Raw genomic sequence first — 13167 nt, forward strand, 5'->3', positions numbered from 1 at the left:
AGAAACTGATAAATTTTTATTGTATTTCCTTAATGTCAGAGAATTTAATACCCAGCCCTATATACTATTCTTAGATGAAAAACAATAAGGCTTCTTCTTAAAAGCCTTTTTTCTTCCAAGGGTTATTTGGATATTAATAACATCATTCTGTGCATAGAGCTGTGGAAAGCTGACAAAAAGCAACTATGCCTCTTACATCATATACCAGGATCAGACCACATGAACTCATTGGTCTTATAGGGCCCCGTCTGTTTTAAGGGTACTAATTCTGTTCCTAAGTGCTTCTCCCTTATGATCTAATTTTCCTGCTTTCCACAACACTTTTACAGTGTGTATTAAATTTTAGTATGGGAACTTCAGAATGGCATCGCCACAAGGTAGTACCTTCAGAACCCTTATGAAAATATAAATTGTCCAGAGAAGAACATCTCGAAGTTATGGAGTTGTTACTACTGAGAATATAGTGCTCATAATTGATTGAGACAGTCCTGTGGAGCAGAAGTAAATATTTATTCTCCAATAAAATTATCATTATTATTGAATCAACAAATGTAGCTGTAACTTAGAAATTCCAAGAGATAGGAGCCAGAGCTAAAGCACAGCAGTAGAGCATTTGCTTTGCACTCGGCAGACTGGTATGAACCCAGGTTTGATTCCCAGCATCCCATAAGGTACCTAGAGCCTGACAGGAGCGATTTCTGAGTAAAGAGCCAGAAGTAATCTCTGAGTGCCACTGGATGTGGCTCTCCAAAAATAAAGAAATAAAAAAATTCCAAGAAATGACAACAATAAAATAAAATTTAGACTTCCAAATAGGGTCACGAGGAAGAGAAAAATATTTCTTATTCCAGGGCCAAGAAAAAAATTTTCTGGACACCATTATATTCTTGAATAAGATTACCAGGCTTATGCAAATCAAAATTTCATTATTTGGCAGGTATACAGTCATAACTTTGAACCTTCTTCAGATAATAACATCTTCAAAATTATTTTAATGGGATTGGCCAATGCCCAGATTATGGATTCAATTTTCCAAAGAGAATAAGCATATTTCTGAGAACTCTATGAACATATGGAACTTTCTTGATGCCATCAAGTCTTCTCTGGTCATCCTCAGAACATGTCTAAACTGATCAGTGAGGTGAACCTCAATTTCATTCCCATGTTCTGCAATTGATCTAATTGAAATAGAAATCATTCAGCTTTTAAGTGAGGTTAATGTCTTGGACAAGCTCCTTGTAGCTTCTTGGCTGCATGATGGCTTTTCTCAGCTCTCATTTCATCCCACTATATGATCTTAGTTTTCTGTAAAATTGCTTAGTTCTTCTAGCTGTTCAGCAAAAACACTACAAAAAAACACTACAAATCCTATAAAATTTTCAACTGTTAGAGCAAAATTTTAAATAAAATGTATCTTTAATAGTTTTAAATCAAACTTCACAGTATATGTATATCTTTTTGATAAGCTAAAATTGACATAGTACATTGTAATACTGTTTGTTATAAAATAGAATGATTTGTTTTAATATGTATTGCAAATTATTACCACAATAAATTTTGTTACTAGCATCATTTCACTAGTTATGTATATATTTTTCTTATCAGAACATCTAATACATATTATCTTATTTTTTAACTATTGTTACTTTCTGTATAGTAGACTTCTTTAATTAATTACAGAATTAACTAATTGTACAATGAATTGTACAAAGGTACAATTATACTAATTAACTAATTGTACTAATTAAACAATTGTACTTTTAAACTTTCACTTTTTCCTGTATATCCCTATTTTTCATCTCTTATATGTTTCTGTGTGTTTATTTTGTTTCAAAATTTTCCATATGAGATCATGCACTATTTAGTTTTTTCTGTGTAATTATTAAATGATATATACATACATATGTATATAATTTTGATGTTTAAAACACATTAACTTTAAGTTCAGCAAACTCTACATTTATTCTTTATAGTAATTGTATATGTACAGTAATTTATATATTATATATTGTATATATATATAGTTAGTTCTATAGAGAGAGAAAGTGAAAGAAATATAGTAGTTTTATTGAGAGAGAATAGAGAAAACTGACTAGTAGTTGCCATTTCTAGGAAAAATTTTATATTATTTTCCTTTTGATTCTAGTATTTATAGCTTCCATGCATTTAAACACATCTTAAAATATCAAAATTATAGTTTTATAAATTATATAAAAATTATAATTTTAAGAAATATATATGTATGTTTATATGTTTACATATGGCCTTTCAGATGACCAAGTTATTCCTCTCAAATACAGGCTTCAATCCTTAAACATGCAGAAGTAAAAAATCAATTATAAAAAACAAGAAAATTCATTCTTATTTTGTGCATATAGAACATTCTCCAGGATAGATTACATATTAGGACATAACAAAAACATTTAAAAATTTACAAATATACAAGTTGTACAAAGTGCCTTCTCAAAAAATGATTCAATGAAAGTAGAAATTAACCACAGGAAAAAAAATTAAGAAAACTTCCAACTATGGAACATAGACAAAACACTACTAAACAGCAACTGGATCCAAGAGGAAATCTTCCAAAAGGAAGATTCCTTGAAACTAATGACAATGAAGATACAAACTATTGGATTATGGGATACAGCTGAAGCTGTACTCTGAAGGAAATTCACAGTAATGCAGGGCTATATTAAGGAGAAAAAGCCAAAAATATAATTCAAACACATATTTCAAAAATCTATACAAGGGACAGCAAATAAATGCAAAATGTAGTAGAAAGAGGAAAATAAATAAAAACAGAAGAAGAAATCAACAACATTAGAAACAAAGGAAGCAATTTAAAGGGATCAATGAAACCAGGAGTTGGTTTTTGAAAAAATAAACAACATAGATAAATCTTTCCTAGACTCACAAGGAAAAACAACAACAAAGAAAATGTTGAGATAAATTGTATCAGTGATGAAAAAAAAGAGAAATTACAGTGGACCCTTAATAATTTAAAGTATAATGATATGTAACTATGAACAACTTAATGCTCTAAAACTGGAGAACCTAGAAGAAATGGATAGATTCTTAGATACATAATCCCCCAAAGTTGAATAAGAAGGAAGTAAATAGTCTCAGCAGTCCAATCACAAGTAAAAACTTGAAATCGTAATTACAAATCTCCCCAAGAATAAACTGTCTTTATGTTTCAGGATGAAACCTACTTGATAATGATGTATAGTTTTTCTGATATGTTTTTTAATCAGTTTCCTAAGATTTTGTTGAGGCCTTTTGCATCAATGTTCATTAGTGAGATTGGTCTGTAGTTTTCTTTCTTTGTAGTCAACTCTATAAGTTTGGGGAATTAGTTTAATGTTTAATATAATATAGTTTAATTAGTTTAATACCTTCATAGGATGTATTCGAAAGGGTTCTTGTCTCTTTGATATTTTGGAAGAGATTAAGGGTCATTGGTGTAGAATTAAATAATAAAAAAGATCCTTTTGATGGGCTTGGATGGAGGTGATGGAGACCTTTCTTCTCCAGCCCAGGACCACATGGCTCTAATCTCCTCCAGCCGGGCAGGTCCTCAAGTTCAGGAAAGCAACAGGTAGAAAACTCACATGCAGTCAGGCTTCAAGATTGATAGACATCTTTATTTGCCCTGGCCAACACATGTGTGGCCGACCATAACCATTTATGCTGTATTCCTATTTAGCCCTGCATTGTACTTTGTTCCTTAGCCATCTCCTCCTCCATCCTACTTCTCCATTCAGGCAAATCCTCTTTTGCCCCTCAGGCCAAACCTTTTGTAACCTCCCCAAGGCCCCTCCCAGAAATGGGAGGGTCTTTTTTGTTGGTAAGGTAACTCGAAGAATCAGGGGTGTGGTAACAATCTCCCCCTCCCTGGGGATTTGCATGGATGCAGGATGAAGGAGGAAGGAGGAAATCACTGAGGGACAAGGTACAGTGCAGGGCTGAATAGGAATCCAGCGTAAATGGTTATGGTAGGCCACACATATGGTGACTAGGGCATAAATAAATATGATATCTTCTGGAACCTGTTTGTGGATGATTTCCTTGCCACTACCTGAAACTGCTGACCGGCAGGGGTTGGAAACACGTGGTCCTGGCCTGGAGAAGAAAGGCCTCCATCTCCATCCACCTCCATCCAGCTCCTTTCAAAGGGATCTTAATTATTTAATTCTACACATTGGTAGTAATTCTACTCTGAATATGATATAACTCACTGGTAAACCTAACTGGTCATGAACTTTTATTCTTGGAGAGATCCTTCATTATGTTTTTAATTTTCCTTTTTGTGATTGGCCTGTTTAGTCTATCTACTTCCTTCTTCAGTTTGGATATCATGTGTTTCCAGAAATTTGTACATTCATACTAGTACATTCAACTAGTCCAGTTGTTACTAATAAGCTTTCTTAAATAGTTAGATTAGCCCTTGGGAAAAGGAATGTGAGAGACATCATTTTCCCCAACTTTAAATTGTTTTAATTTTTATTTATTTTTTGTTTTTTTGGGGGGGTCATACCTGGCAGTGCTCAGGGGTTACTCCTGGCTCTATGCTCAGAAATCACCCTTGGCAGGCACAGGGGACCATATGGGATGCCGGGATTCGAAGCACGTTCCTTCTGCATAAAAGGCAAATGCCTTAACTCCATGCTATCTCTCCAGTCCCCCAACTTTAAATTGTATTACAAAGCTATAGTCATTAAAACAGCATGATATTTGAATAAAAACAGACCCACTGATCAGTGGAATCAATTTGAGAATTCAGAGAATGTTCTACAGACATATAATCAATTAATCTTTGATAAAGTGTCAAGAAATCCAAATGAAGCAAGGAAAGTTTCTTTAACGAGTGGTGTTGGGACAATTGGTCAGCCACATGCAAAGAAGTGGTCTCAGACCTCCATTTAACACCATGGACAAGGGTCAAATCCAAATGGATTATAGACCTTGATATTAAACCTGAAACCATAGGTATATATAACAACACTCCATGTCACTGAGACTAAATTCATCTTCAAAGAAGTAAGAGCACTATATAAACAAGTGGAATCAGAGATTAACAGATGGGACTATATGAAGCTCAGAAGTTTCTTTACCTTAAAGGAAATAGTTTTTAGGATACAAAATCTACCCACAGAATGGGAGACACTATTCACATATTACCTATCAGATAAGGGTCTAATATAGAAAATTTACAAGGTACTGACAGAACTTTACATGAAAAAAAGTCTAACCTCATCAAAAAATGAAGAGAAGAAATGAATAGACATTGTCAAAGAAGAAATACAAATGGCCAATAGGCACATGAAAAAATGCTCCACATTACTAATTATCAGTGAGATGCAAATCAAAACAACAATGAAGTACTATATCACACCATAAGATTGGCACACAACAAATAGAACAATAACAATCAGTGCTGGTGGCGATGTGGAGAGACAGGAACTCTCATTCACTGCTCGTGGGAATGTAATTAGTCCAACCTTTATAAAAAACAATATGGAAATTCCTCAAAAATACTAGAATTTGAGCTCTCATATGATCCATCTACACCACTCATAAGGATATACCTTAGGAACACAAAAATACAATACAAAAATGCCTTCCTCATACCTATATTCATTGCAGCACTATTTACAATAGCCAGAGTCTGGAAACAAGGTGCCCTTTAACAGATGAATAGCTAAAGAAACTGTGGTACATATATACAATGAAATATTATGCAGCTGTCAGGAGAGATGAAGTCATGAAATTTTCCTATACATGAATAGAGATGGAAACTATTTTGCTTAGTGAAGCGAGTCATAGGGAGAGAGATAGACACAGAATTGTTTTGTTCATCTATGGGTTTTAAGAAAAATAAAAGGCATTTTATAATAATGATCAAAGACAAGAGTGATAAGACTGGAAGGACCTGCTCACAATATGAAGCTCACTACAAAGAGTGGTGAGTGCAGTTATGTATGCATGCAGTTATGTATGAATGAAAGAATATAAAACTGTAAATGAAAACGTGGAAAGAATAAGCAATGTTCCCAGTAGTTTGAATGCCCTCCTCCACAATGCTGTATATTACTAAGTCTGAAGCCCAGCTACTAGAATGATTCCTTTGAGATGACTCAGTTTCTTCCAAAATTCAGAGTGTAAAGAAAACATTTATTTCCTATCACACATTGGTACACTAACAACTATTATGACAATATCAATGAGCGAAAGAAGTAGAATGCCTGTCTCAAATACAGGCGGGGTTGGAGGGAGATGGGAAACATTGATAATGGGAATGTTGCACTGGTGAAAGGGCGTGTCCTTTTTATGACTATAACCCAACTACAATCATAATTGTAATCAATGTGCTTAAATAAATATATTATTAAAAATAAAAGTAAGGGAGGGCAGGAGAGATAGCACAGAAGTAGGGTGTTTGCCCTGCATGAGGCTGAACCAGGTGGGACCTGGTTTGGTTCTTCAAAACCCATATGTTCCCCAGCCTGCCAGGTGCATTTTCTGAGTGCAGAGCCAGGAGTAACCCCTGAGCAACACTGGGTGTGACCCAAAAAATTAACCAATCAATAAATAAGGTTTAAAAAAAAGTTAGGGATTGTTTCTCTACACCTCTTATGTGAGTATTTTTTACTGACCATATTTACCACTCTGGCCCTTCATTTGATTTCTACAGAGTAAATCTCAGTAGCAGGATTTGTGTTTTTTAGTTTAATTTCTCAGTGGAGAGAATCTAATTAGATTCTCAGATCAGTCTAGCAACATGTTTCTTTGGGGTCAGTTACTAATCCTCAATCTAATCAACTGTGGTTAGATTATAAGATTAGGTTCCCATGGACAAGTAATACCCTCAGTAGCAAAACACCAACAGTGAGAAATAACTTTAAAGAAACACCTAAATTATTTACATTAGTTAAATTTCTCTGTTAGGATTTATTTTAAAATGGAAAAGTAAAAATCCCAGAACTCATTTTATAAGCAGCAAAGAATTATCAGTCATGACAATATAGTGATACTGTATATGAATAATATCAGGTTCATAGGATATTAAGGTGTGTTTCTATTTCATGTTGAAGTAAAAAAGAGTTGTATTTGAAGGTGCTGAGGAAGGGGAATGAGAATATAAGAAAGAGAGAAAGGAATAATATACTCAATGAAGAACACAGGCTCTCCAATGGCAGAGAGAGCCCTGGTATACAACCCAGTATGAAAACATGATATTACATATCTCATAAAGGGGAACCTGGACATCTGCTCAGGCAATATCTGTGTCTATTTCTTAAACTTCCATTTGACATTGTTTTATATTTCTCCCACCATCCCTGTTTCTCATGTGAAATATCTTTGCTGACTCTTAAAATGGGTCAAAATTACTCATTACCTATCTGCTCACCTCTTTTTTTTTTTTCAAAATATTTACTCAAAGGCACTTGACGAGGGCCTGCTGCATGCTTATTTCTTTGTAATTCAAGAAACATGACCATGCTGAGCAACTGGAAAAGTGATTTGCATTCTTGCCACAGAGAACATGAATAACATCTGCAATTTCCTCATTTGTTTATTGAGTCCAGTTTGATTGTATTTATTTTTGAAAACAGCCTCAAATCCCTTTGTGAAAGAAATGGATACGTATGCATGAATGAAAGAATATAAAACTGTAAATGAAAACGTGGAAAGAATAAGCAATGTTCCCAGTAGTTTGAATGCCCTCCTCCACAAAGCTGTATATTACTAAGTCTGAAGCCCAGCTACTAGAACGATTCCTTTGAGATGACTCAGTTTCTTCCAAAATTCAGAGTGTAAAGAAAACATTTATTTCCTGTCACACATTGGTAAGTTCAGACTATATCTTCTAGAAGTTTATAAATGAAACCTCTTTGCAAATTTAAGGAATTGTATTATTTTTCATTACTTATGCCATGACTTTAATTACCTGGATAAGAGTATAGTTAACTGAAAAACAGACCAAAGGTCTCTGCATAATGAGGTTAAGTATAAAATCAAATGAAATACTGGCCTGCTTTTCATGAAATTAGACTTAGATTTTTCATCTTTGTTTCTTGATTCTTGCAAGCATTTGAGTGATAAAACCAAGGGTGGAGGACTGAGGCTTAAGATTAGGTGATGGTTGACACTTCTAACGATTTAGTAGTATTAGCTTATTTCATACTTTTTACTGACTAACAAAAACATGAGAGTCACAGACACAATTTAAAATTTTCTAGAAGTCCCAAAAGAGAGCGAGAAGAAATTATTTATTATTATTTGCCTCACACTTGCTTCCTAGGATGGACCACGGTTTGACCCATGACATCCATATGATCCCCAAGCCAGGAGTGATTTCTGAGTGCAGAGCCAGGAGTAACCAAAGAGAATCACTGGGTATTCCCTCCCCCCCCACCAAAAAAAAGTTCATTAGAGTGTTTTAAACAGGTAAGTAATGTTCTTGCTTGCTTTAGCAAAGGCAAATCATTCCAACTAATGCCTTTGAATCATATCTTAATTGTTAGTTGATATCAGATTTAGCAGTAGAACTATAGAGAGGCCAGACATATGGAAAATTCTATGACGTGATAGTATTGAGATACCTATGAAACTCTGATTCAACCTGAGATCAGTATGAGGCTGTTGAAATGTCATTGAGAAAAGGCAACAAATGGAAGAAAGCAAAGAAGGCAAAAGACATTGCTCATTATACTTCTTTTATCAAGTCTACTGAGCTTGAGTTGATGGTGAGAGTGATGTGTGTGTAGGAGAAAGAGAGATGGGGTAGTGAGGATGGAAGGGAGAGGGGGGGGGTTGAAGAGAATTGTTTGTTTTTTAAATTTAATTCACATTATTTTGGAAACTCCTCTAAAAATTTATGTTCCACTCCTATAAAAATATATGCCACTGTAAGATGAAAACTTATGGATAACCTACCATTTAGGTACAAGGGACAGCTTTCAGTAGAGTTTTCTCTTCCTTTAAGCTGGTTAATTTTTATTATATTGAGGTCTTTAATTAGGTGATGACCAGACTCATTAGGTAGAGTATTCTTTACTCAAAGTTGACTTCTTTTAAATACTAATATCATCCAAAATGTTTTCTACAAACATCTATGTTAATATTTGAGAAAAATAGGTATAGTCTAGCCAAATTTATACATAAAATTAACTACCACAAGACCTAAATTAGAATTTGAAAAATGGGTTTGAGTTTGGATGATCCTGAAAGAAGGAATAGATGCAGAGATTTATGTGATAAATACATTGAGATGTATAAGAAAAAATCATTGCAAAAGCATAACTATGAATTAAAAAATCGCAGGAGAAAATGGTAAAGTTTGTAGGAGTCAGGCTAAGCAATGACAGAAGCTTAGACTTTGTCCTATAAGTAGCAGAAAATCAAAGCAGCCTCCTTTGTTCCATAGGCACATTGCATAGATTACTTTGGGTACAGTGTGGAAAATGGATTTGTGGCAATAAGACTATCAAGCAAATAATAACATAGTAATGACTGGAAAGTATAGGTAATAGATTTGGGAATACGTGCTTTAGGTTACATGACAGTGTTTTAAGGCAAAATTAACAAAACTTAATGAGAAATTTTATACAGGAAATAGAATCTAAACTGACTTCTAGACACCTAGCTTGGATACTGAAGTGGAATCAGGCTCTACGATTTGATATTAGAATATAGGAAAGAAGTGTGTTTAGAGTAAAGAAGTGAATTCAGCCTTAATGCACACTATTAATCAGATTTAAATATAGTAAGTTTCAAGAGTTTGTGGTACTTCTCAAAAAGCATTGTAAATTTTAAAATCAAAGGAGGTATCATAATTATGTTTAAAAACCTAGGCATTTTGAAACATAGTCATGTTCGCATGAACTTCAGTGAAACTGACAAAATTGTGTCTGAGAAAATGGAGTCAAAATTTTTAAGTTAGTCAAATTAATAAGAAAAGATATCATCATCAGAATAATAGAGGAATAGAAGAAACAAAAGTTAGGAAGGAGTAGTGAGAGGAGAGATAAGAACTAGGAGTACAAAATAAGTAAATAAACCAAAATATCACCTGCCCAGAGATAGGGGTGAAAGAGTAGGAAGGAAATGGGACATTGGTAGTGAGAAATATGCACTGGTGAAGGGTTTGTATATTTCATGACTGACTGAAGTCCAGTTATGAACACTTTTGTAACCATGATGTTTACATAAAGTAATAAAATTAAACAACTAAAAAGAATAATAAATCAACATATCAATGCAGCAGAGAAGTTTAGAAAAATAAAAATTGTATAGGCCTATGTTATTTCATAAGAAAGCCATTGGCAGTGAAGTTGTAGGTAAAAAGGCCAGATTGCTATAAATTGAAGAATGAACAGGAAAAGAATGGATGACAACTGTGACAATTATTCAACAAAAATCATAACTCAGATGGAAAAGTGGGCTAAAAAAGACTGTGATTTTGATCTAATAATAGGGATGAAAATATTCTTCAAAAGAAATAAAAAAGTAGGTAACAATCCTAGAAAATAATTTTTATATATTTCCCATTATAATGATTGTTAGAAGTTATTTATCAATAGTCTATCATATTAAGAACGGTTACTTCTATTTTATTTTCTCAGTTTTGTCATTGTAAGTGGATAGTAATTTTTATTTAACATGCATCATTATTATATGCATTATATTATATGATATATATTATATGAAAAAAGGATTATGGTGGGAACTGAGAGATACTTAAATGGCTTCCTAGCTACCTACAGGAGGTCTTAGTTTAATTACTAGTACCATATCATTCCCTGAGTACTGGCAGGAGTGACTCCCTAAGCCCTAAATAAGGAATAACCCTTGAGCACCATCAGGTGTAGTCCATCATCCCTCAAAATATTGTGTTGATAGGGGACTATAGAGATAACACAAGTGGTAGAGTGCTTACTGTGTATGAGAAAAAATAGATTTAACTTCTAGGACTCAATATGGTTCACTGAAACTCAACATATATAATTACTGAGGAATGCCAGGGGTAACACTGGCAGTGTGCTAGCCCCACCCAAAACCTAAAGACTGTGGTTGAAGAAAAGCTAATTCATCTTTGGTATTAAGGATACCTGTCCATGTCTGGATTTATGGGCAATGAGTCAGATTAAAGAACAGGTAGATATTGTAAACAAAGCAATCATTGATGAAGTGCAATGAATTCAAGAGATTATGAGAATAAAGCAATTTGAGGTCCTAACCTTTAGTCTCATTTCATTGTTTGTAACTAAAGAAAATCAGAGAGATTGATTACAAAATTTATCGTGCATGTATCAAAATTTAAAAATTGTATGCCTAATTTCATCAAAGTAATAAGAATATAGATTATCATCAAAATAATAGAGAAATAAAAGTGTGGTTTGGGTGCGGTTACAAAATATTTAAGATGGGAATTAACAGAAATAAGAATAGAAAGTTCCAAGGAGGTCAACTCAAGTTAAAGATCATTATTCTTTGGAATTCCCTTATGTTACAAGGTTTTATGCCTTGTCCCTATTATAATTTGTTATAAAATATTTTCTATGTTTGAAATATCCCCATTTCCCCATCCTCACACAGGACTGATAGTTGTTAAAACCTGTTCTCATCATTGTAACCTATTTAGGCCTCAAACCTAAGCTTATGGAAAATTCACTCAATAGATGAATCACTAAATTATATTTTCAAGTTTACTTTGGTTTTGCTTCTAATTCAGAAATGCTATAAGGGGCCAGAGCAGTGACACAAGAGTATGGCATTTGCCTTGCCCATGCTAGTCGATGATGGACCGTGATTCAGTTCCTCACAGCGTCCCATATGGTCCCCCAAGCCAGGAGAGATTTCTGAGCACATAGCCAGGAATATCCCCTGAGTGTCACCAGGTATGGCCCCCAAACCAAAACCAAAACCAAAACCAAAAAACAAACAAACAACAAACAAAAACTAGAAATGCTATAAATACTAAATTATGCTCTCTCTTCTTTTTCCCCATTTTGATTAGCTTTGTTAAGGAAAACATGCATCTTGATATATAACATTTTTACTTCTGCTTTTTCTTTTGCATGTTATTTTTAAACATGGGGGTTCAAAGAGATAGAAAATCAGGTAAGATTCTTACTTTACACATAACTATCCGGATTAGATCCCAGACATTGTACATGGTACCCTGAGCCTACTAGGCATAATTCTGAGAGCATAGTCAGGATCAAGCTCTAAATGCCATTAGAAGCGTCCCCCAAAATAAAAACAAATACAAAGTATACAATATGAGTTTACAGGTAACTTCTACAGTACTGTTTTAGTTTGATCTATTTAAGGTTGCTTAGAGTAAAGGTACCTAGACCTTAGCTTTATTGACATTGAGGAAGAAATACATTTCATATATGTTTTATGTGATGTTTTAATATTATTGTTATGGACTACAAATCTACTACCTGGGTTGAGGCACTGCTTTGCACAAGGCTGATCCTGGTTTGATCCTTGGCACTTTCATACTAATATGAGTGTTCTCTGAGAAAAGAGTTACCGAATTTTCCGGCATATAAGACGACTTTTGAAACGAAAAAAAAAAAAGTCAACCGAAAATCGGGGGTCGTCTTATACGTGGTGTATATCCAGAAAAATATTTAGATATGCCCCTAAACTGAAAATTGTCTGGCTATTGCCACCAAACGAATTTTCCAACTCGATCCTGCACCAATCACTGCAAGGCTGCTCGGACCGCCTCTCTAACTCAGCCAATCCAAGCAGGCTTTTTATGCATGCAAATTAGACAATGTTCTGGACCGAAATCTACACTGTAAAAAGCCTACTCAGATTGGCCAGAGTCAGAGAGGAAATCTATTACAATATAACCTTTGAACCTTTGCTTGTTGGAATTGGCTCACTGTGGTACATATAGTTGCAGCACAGGAACGTTCTGTATAGCAAAGCTGCTGAATCAGGACACATGCATAGTAACTGAATGTATTAGAGCACCTCCAGTGAGCTAAAAGGTACCGTAAAAGAACTGGTGTTGCCTCGGAAGTGGGGGGGTAGTCTTATACAACTAATATAGGCCTAAACCTATGTTTTAACTGTAAAATTAGGGGTCTTCTTATACGCCCTGTCATCTTATACTCCGGAAAATACGATAGGAGTAATCCC

Source organism: Suncus etruscus, chromosome 1 (genome assembly GCF_024139225.1).
Source record: "Suncus etruscus isolate mSunEtr1 chromosome 1, mSunEtr1.pri.cur, whole genome shotgun sequence".
In the NCBI taxonomy this organism is placed as follows: Eukaryota; Metazoa; Chordata; class Mammalia; order Eulipotyphla; family Soricidae; genus Suncus; species Suncus etruscus.